Source organism: Pelophylax lessonae, assembly GCF_965119305.1.
Source record: "Pelophylax lessonae genome assembly, chromosome: 4".
Classification (NCBI taxonomy): Eukaryota; Metazoa; Chordata; class Amphibia; order Anura; family Ranidae; genus Pelophylax; species Pelophylax lessonae.
The window spans coordinates 181160353-181168325 of record NC_138771.1 but is presented as its reverse complement, the minus strand read 5'-3'; positions in this window follow the sequence as shown (position 1 = coordinate 181168325).

The following is a 7973-nucleotide window of genomic DNA, read 5'->3' as shown; positions in this document are numbered from 1 at the left end:
TCCTTTTGTTGATTCATTCCTATAGGTAAGACTATAATAAGGCTTATCTATAGGTACAGTAAATAACCCCTAAACGTACAGCATTTAGGAGATACTTTAGAAGTGGCCGGTGACGTCACGGGCACATGCGCACTGGGCTCTGAGTGGACTGTGCCATCCATTCAGGACTCTGTGCCACAGCCATGACTCCGCCATTATCGCGGCGTAGCTATACGCACACCAGATGCCCACAAATCCAGAAGGATAACTGGATGAAGATGGAAGTGCCTACAGTGGTGACAGAACGCCAGTGGAGGGCTACATTTACAGGTAAGTCTGTCATAATGTGCTAGTACGCGGTGTACTTTTAAGGAGTGATAAACTACAATATAATATTTTTTTTTTATATAACCCTTTGGTTATTTTTACAAACCCTTTGGGTTTGTTAATAACATGGATTTCTGATCCTGTAGGGTCTGCTCAAGTTATGGAATCTTAATAGACTTCAATACCAGAGTTACAATAAATGAAAGTTGAACTCCAGGAATGAGACAAAATGTACCCTTGCTGTGCCCCCCATACCACAAGGATTAAATGCTTGTTTAGTCCAGAGGTGCAGGGTTAAGGTCTATGACCTACCTCATTCCTGGCTACAGCAGGATCCCTCAATCCTTACAACTGGTCACCTGCAGCTTCTTCGCTAAAACCAACCAGAAATGGATTGAAATTCAGCTGGTTCAGCAGGCACCAGCCAAATTTCAATCCATGTATGTGCAGGCTGATTGTACAGGCAACCAAGGACAGCGCTATCCAGGTGTTGGTATTATCATAACAGTTCTCCAATGATGAACAGGCCGATGGATGCAAACAACCGTTTATTGGAAAGGTAGCATTGATAAAAGACAAATAAGTCAATGAAAGTCAGTAAATGCTGTCTGTTACTGTACCAGATTGGTCTAACCCGATAAGAATCGGTAAATGGCTGCTGGGTCCACTGGATGAGGCAATGGAAAGCCGCTGTGGATGGAAGTGCTGGTCAGGGAAGCCGAGCCAGGCCTGCCAGCGCTCACCGCATTATGTCACCGCGACTCAGACACACAGGGCGAAAGTGTCGTACCTGGAAGCAGGAAGGGTGCTACTGATCAACTTCTGCACAACTGCCCTGTTTGATTTTTGCCACTCGATCAGCACTACGAGCTACAGCCTGCAATATTGATCAGTATATTATGATGATGGGAAAGCCCCTCTGCTGTTAGAAAACAAAGGCTTAGCCAGGAGGATTCCCCCATCCACATCAAGTGTGTGAATAAGGGAATCAGGTCATTTTTTTTTTCTTTCAACCCACTGGTTGAACAAAAAAAATGAGTCATCTATGGGCTGCTTAAGCAAATTCACACTGTGGTTGCAGGCTTACCTCCTCACAAACAATGCAGGAGTAATAACCATGTACTGTGTGTGATGACACTGAGGGAGCAACCACAACCCACAGCTTGAGAACAGAACTGGAGCAAAGGATAGGGAAGAAATTCAATGTACCCCTAGACTAAATGAGCATTTAACACTCGCAAAGTGGGGGGCCCCACTCCAGGGGTACATTTTGTCTTGTTCCAGAGTTCAGCTTAATGAGTCGGCTCACACCACAATTTCTGTGTTTTGGATGCATATGTGCATGCACATTTTTTATGTATTCTGGTGTGTTTTTCCCCTTCCTTTTTTTTTTTGAGGACATGTGTGTTCCGGTGCATTTTGCTGCGTTCCATATAGAAAAAAATGCAACATGTTCTTCTTTTGTTGGCTGCACTGGAACACACTGCTCTGGTGTGAATTAAGGCCATTGGAATCCATGTTAAACTCTGTCCATGAGTTTTTAATGCAGAATAAAAAACACACTGGACTGCATCTGGTGTGAACAAGTCCTAAAACCCAACTGTGGTAGCTAGAAAGAATGATCTATGAGCCAGCCATAGAGGGATCTAAATTCCGCTGGTTCAGCAGGAACCAGACAAGTTTTGATCCATCTATGGGCTGGCTGGTTGTACTGAAGTTGATTGATAGCCTGTTGGTTTTTTTTAAATGATTACTGCTACAAGCTAAAGCTGTGGTTGAAGGAAAGAAAAACTGCATAATCTATGGTCATCTTTACAGACCCTACAACAGTGGCAAGCTCTAAATACTACTACTATTACTACTACAGGGTGTTTTGCTATTGAACATGGTGGAGATCATAATGTCATCTGCCCCTCCCCTCTGCTTTGTTAAATCAAAGCATGCTTTGTATTTATTCAAAAATAGAAGATGTTCTCTGAGTAACAGAGGTTCTGAGTAAGCCTCCCCCTATATTCAGTATACAGACTGCAAGTCATTCAAGCAGCACCTGCAAGATACCAATGTTGACTGTATGTAGCAAAGGCTACTACAGAAAATGTCCGAATCCCCTGCATCCCTCTGGATGTGAGATATGATGTAACCAGATTGGACTAATGTAAATATAAACTCTTGCCCCTCACATAGCGCATATGTTTAACAGTAGGGATGATCGAACGGTTCGGGTCGACCATCGGTTCGACCCGAACATTGGGTGTTCGAAATGCGGCCGAATTCCAAACTTTTTGCGGTAAAAGTTCGGAATTCGGCCACCAGAACCACCCAAAATGCAATGGGACAGGAAGTGGGCTTTAAAAGCCCGTGATTGGCCCAGAAACGTCAGTAAAAGCCAATGAGGGGGCAGGAGTCTGCTAGGAACGTGATTGGAGTGACTACGGGGACCAGAGGCCAATCAGGAGTGAATACGCCCCCCAGTATATAACATAGCCCAGCCTAACCTCTAGCACTGTAATACAGAGGCTTTGGAAGAGAGTGGAAGCATTTGTGTTTCTCCTGCTGTGTTAAACAATGTTTGCTGCATAGCTGATTGCTTGTAAAGCTCCAGATCAGCAGAAGAGCAGGCAGCTTACAGAAAGATTGTCAGTGTAGTTAGAAATACAGCGATTGTGCTGTTTGAGTTAGAAAAAAAAAATGTAAAAGGGACAGTGTCAGTTAGAAATTATCTTCTGCTGTATGGAGCTGTTCTTTTAGTGTGAGAAAAGGGATATGCAGTGTAGTTAGGGTACTATATACCACTATAGTTAGATTCAATAATCTATTTTTGTAGGAATACTTTTAAGTGTCAGGGTTCCGTCTAGTGAGCACGCTGCACTGCTGATATATCTACAGCAGGTATACGTGCTTGCTCGTCAGCTATTGTGCAAAATACATTTCAGCGATACACACATCTGCTGTATTTAGCGACAACTTTGGGTTGCTTAGCAGTGTGCGTTTTGCAGGTGAATTTCACCGCGCAGAGTTGCCAAAGCCTCAGTGACAACTATACATAAATTAAAATTCATCACAAAAAAAACAGATTATTTTTCTTAGAATTTCAGTAGCGCAGGGATGGTGTTACCCTCCTTTTATAAAGTGCAAATAAATAAAGTGCATAAATTGCATAAATAATCCAAAACATCCAACTAAGCAAGAACAGAGTCCTTCAAAAGTCTTTGTTTATGTAGTGCCAGAGCAATACACAGTGCCTTTAATGCAGGGTCATTGGTGTCAGTTATAGGAACCACCGTACAATGTCACCACCACCAGCTCTGGCACTACATAAACAAAGATTTTTAAAGGACTTTGTTCTTGCTTAGTTGGATGTTTTGGATTATTTATGCAATTTATGCACTTTATTTATTTGCACTTTATGAAAGGAGGGTAACACCATCCCTGTGCTACTGAAATTCTAAGAAAAATAATCTGTTTTTTTTTGTGATGACTTTTAATTTATCTATAGTTGTCACTGAGGCTTCATCAACTGTGCAATGTGAAAATCACCTGCAAGACGCACACTGCTATGCGACCCAAAGTTGTCGCTAAATAAAGCAGATGTGTGTGACGCAGAGTAGCAAAGCCTTTTGCAGTGGACTTAAAGCCTCAGTGACAAGTTAACGCCTGTTCTTGTTGTAAGCGTTAAGTCCACTGCAAAAGGCGTCACACACATCTGCTTTATTAGGAGCAAAAGAAAGGCGTGGTTAAGCAAAAAAGTCATTTTTGAAAGTTTGGCCTGCTATAATTCTGGTTCTGGACATGCTACAGAGCTGAAACCTCACAGGTACAATTTTTAGACCCCCCAGACACTAAATCTAAAGAAATCTCTTCTTTTTTTTTCAATAATTTTTTCAATAATTGTCTCTCTATCAAAAACGACAATTTTTAAGAACTTTTTTTTGCCTGATTCATAGTCCCTGGGGCATGACCCAGAACCCTAGGCACTTTTTAGGGGCATTTATTAGGTTTTAGGGCTTCAAAATGGTGTTTTTTGATTCCCGAAGTTCGGGTCCCATTGATTTCAATGGGGTTCGGAAATCCGAACCAAACTTTCTGGAAATTCGGGTGTTCAAAAGTTCGATCATCCCTATTTAACAGCAGAGAGGGTGGGCTTTAAAGCGAAACAAAGGGGATACTTACCTTTCCAATGGTCCCTCGCTGGTGCCGGTATCTTCTGCTGTGTGCTGGTCTTCAAGTGTCATGGCTGGTGCAGAATGATGTCACTCCTATGCATGCTTTGCATGAGCAGACAGTGCCAGAGAAGACAGCAAGGTGGGGGGCATTTTATTGCAGAAGAGGCATCCCATGTCTCTTCTGCTGCAAAAACCTGCAAGATCTCTGTTATTTTTACAGCAGAACTTCAGTTCTGCTTTATTTCCAGCAATCGGCACATAAGGTGTCCACTGACCCCTGTGTGCTCTCAGCACAATGACAGAGTTGTCATACATAGGTCTGGGTCTTTCGTTATGAGGAGAAGCCAGAAGTACTCCCTCCAGATCCTAAACCCCCGCCTCTATTTTTGGGTGTATAGACCCACTTAAAGCAATGCCAGGGCTGGGCTGGAATTGGTTACAAAAGATTGTTCAGCTTCATTATTAATAATAATCCAACCATTTTTTATAAAAGGTAGGGCTTCACAGAGGGATAATACAATAATGAAACCTACAAATATGTACTTTACATAGTGTAGGAGGAAAAAATAAATAAAAATTGAAAGAGTAAATACAAAATAAAAGGAAAACCACAAGCTTGAATAGGGCTGGTCTTTTCAAGTATAATCAATTACTACTGCTCTGGCAAGGAATTAGTTAACACTTGCATTTTATATAGTCTGTAATCCCCAGGGACAACATTTCATCTTTTATCACTCTGGTGTTACCATAGGGATTGATTGAGTTTTATAGGTTGTCACTATTATAAATAACGCAGATATCGAACACAATAATAAAGAGAACATGCCTAAAATGCTGTTACACTTTCTTCAGGTAACAATATGCAAAACATTAAAGTTGCATTCTAGGCTGCGATAAAAGATACAAATAAATGCAGCTCAGTAATCATTGATACTACATGTATTTATTAAATGCAAGTAGTGTAAGTATTTGAATTTGATTTGTTATCAGCCTCTCATGCTCCCTGTGGAGCAGGACTAGAGAGTTAGAGGAAGGCATAAATGGAGACAATTAGTTAATGTGCTGACAAGAACCAGGCTAATAGGAATAGGAAAGCAGAGTGGCAGAGAGATGAACACATCCCTGAGCTGCTTCTCCTTCACTGACCAGTTGCAGGCTGGAACGGGTCAAGGACAACCTGGGCTCAGAGGAAGTGGTTAAATGATGCTCTTGGATGCACAGTGTCAATTGTTTCACATTTTTGTCCCCAGAATTGTTTTTCCCATCCCAGGAACAAAGCAAGATGTGGGGGTTGTTAGCTGGAAGTTTTGTAGCCAGGCAGGAGAAAGGGGGGGGGGGGGTTAAAGATGATAGCTTTGGAGTTTGTATCTCTAAATTAGCAATGTTCATACTGACATTTACTCCTTGATATGAATCTGATGGTTCCTTAGATGAGGCAAAAGACTACATGTCCATGTTTTCTATACAGACTGCTAAAATACAAATTTTAAAAGCTGATTCAAACTATTCATTTTCAAATGATTACCTGACTGAGTCAATCTTGCAGCTTGGTTATTTAATTGTTTGGTCTGGTCTGTTCAGGGTTTCACAGGCTCTGAGTGTGAATGTTTCCCCTTGCCTCTAGAATAGTTTTCTGAAATTTCGGGAGGGAGAACTTAAATGACCAGTCTGAATATTGAGCAGAGCCTAGTCAATCCTTGGGGAGGTGTGCCCAGATGGTGGCTAGGATGCTGTTAAATGGCCTGGAGCCCTGAGGAGATTATCTTTTTCCCCTCTGAGGGGATGTGTCTGTGAGATGAGAGGGGGGTTCTGCTTGCCCCTAGAGCCCTTTGGATTTGATGATGGACTACTTTAACAGAGGCTTCACCTATGAACTGATCTTGTTCCAGGGACATGTTAGTAGAGCCTCTTTACTTGTACTCAAACTACCTCATGGTGCCCAGCCATGAACCATGGACTTCTTCAGCCTGCCTTTATCTGTGTTTAAACTGCTTTAGGACCCCCAGCCACAAAATGTTCTTGTCTGCCTTTATCTGTGTCCAAACGACTTCATATATGAATGGTAAACCAATGCGCTAACCAGTATCTGCAGGTAAAACTAAGAAAGCACATAAAATAACATAATAATAACTAAAGGACAATAGCAGCCAATTTCCGTAGTGTCACCACATTCAAAAATAATAATCAGAAAAGATAAAATCAGGGCTGAAGCATTAGGTAACATAACATGCACCAAATGAGGACCATCAAATCCGCACAAATATTCAAGTACTGTATTTTCTGGCGTATAAGACTACTTTTGAACCTCAAAAAAATCCCCCAAAAATGGGGGGTCGTCTTATACGCCGAGGATAATATCTCCAAGTTAACCTAAGTATAACTATTACTGGTAGATGTAATCTCTCAAGACGCTGGCTGTGTGGGAATCCTGTACCGGTATACCGTATGTTCCGTAGCTTCGGCTACATACAGTATACCGCGCTGAGCCAATCAGGGAGAGCGATGTATTCTATTATTGAATGCAAAGCCTGCTCAGATTGGCGGAGTAACATCAGCCCGCCTCTCTGACTCTGCCAATCCGAGCAGGCTTTGCATTCAATAATAGAATACATCGCTCACTGTGATTGGCTCAGCGCGATATACTGTATGTAGCCGAAGCTACGGTACATACGGTATACCGGTATAGGATTCCCGCACAGCCAGCGTCTTTAGATTACATCTACTGGTAATACTTAGGGTAGATATTATGAGAGATTACATGTATTACAGTACTTGGGGTACCTTGGAGATCTATGAGAAATCTGATGTTTTTCAATGGTGTTGCCTTGCGTCGGAAGGGGTGTAGTCTTATACGGCGAGTATAGCCCAAAACCTATGTTTTATCTTGAAAATTAGGGGGGTCGTCTTATACGCCGGAAAATACGGTATATATATATATATATATATATATATATAGTGCATAACAAATATATGTATATATAGTGTATAACATATTAATTAAAAACAGAAGTGAATAATTAAGTCCACATGTAATCGTGCAATTATTACAAGTAAACAAAAAAGCAATAACAAAAAAAAAATTATAGAATCAATACTCCATAACAAATGTGAAAAAAATGTGTAAAAAACGGAATAGAAAATATATACTGTATATATTTTATTTTTCTGCAACAGAGGAGCATTAATAATATATTGGTACATAGAGGAGCTGGAAATTGGAAAAAAAGAAAGTGCACTTAGTCTTTAAAGCTAAACTGTAATGTTTTTTTTTTTTAGGGGAGGGGGATACAGCCCCAAACACATTAGCTATGAATAATTCTGTGTATCCTATTACATGCAGACAGTTGCTTCTAGTAAATTTTTTCTCCACTATTCATCCTCAGATACCAGATATTGGTGCAGCCTCTGCTACCAAGGATAGTTGCGCCATCTGCCTGCCTTTTTCTGCCCTTACGGCTGTTCAAAAAACTCCTATCATAGTTCCACAAAGCATCACATTCTGTG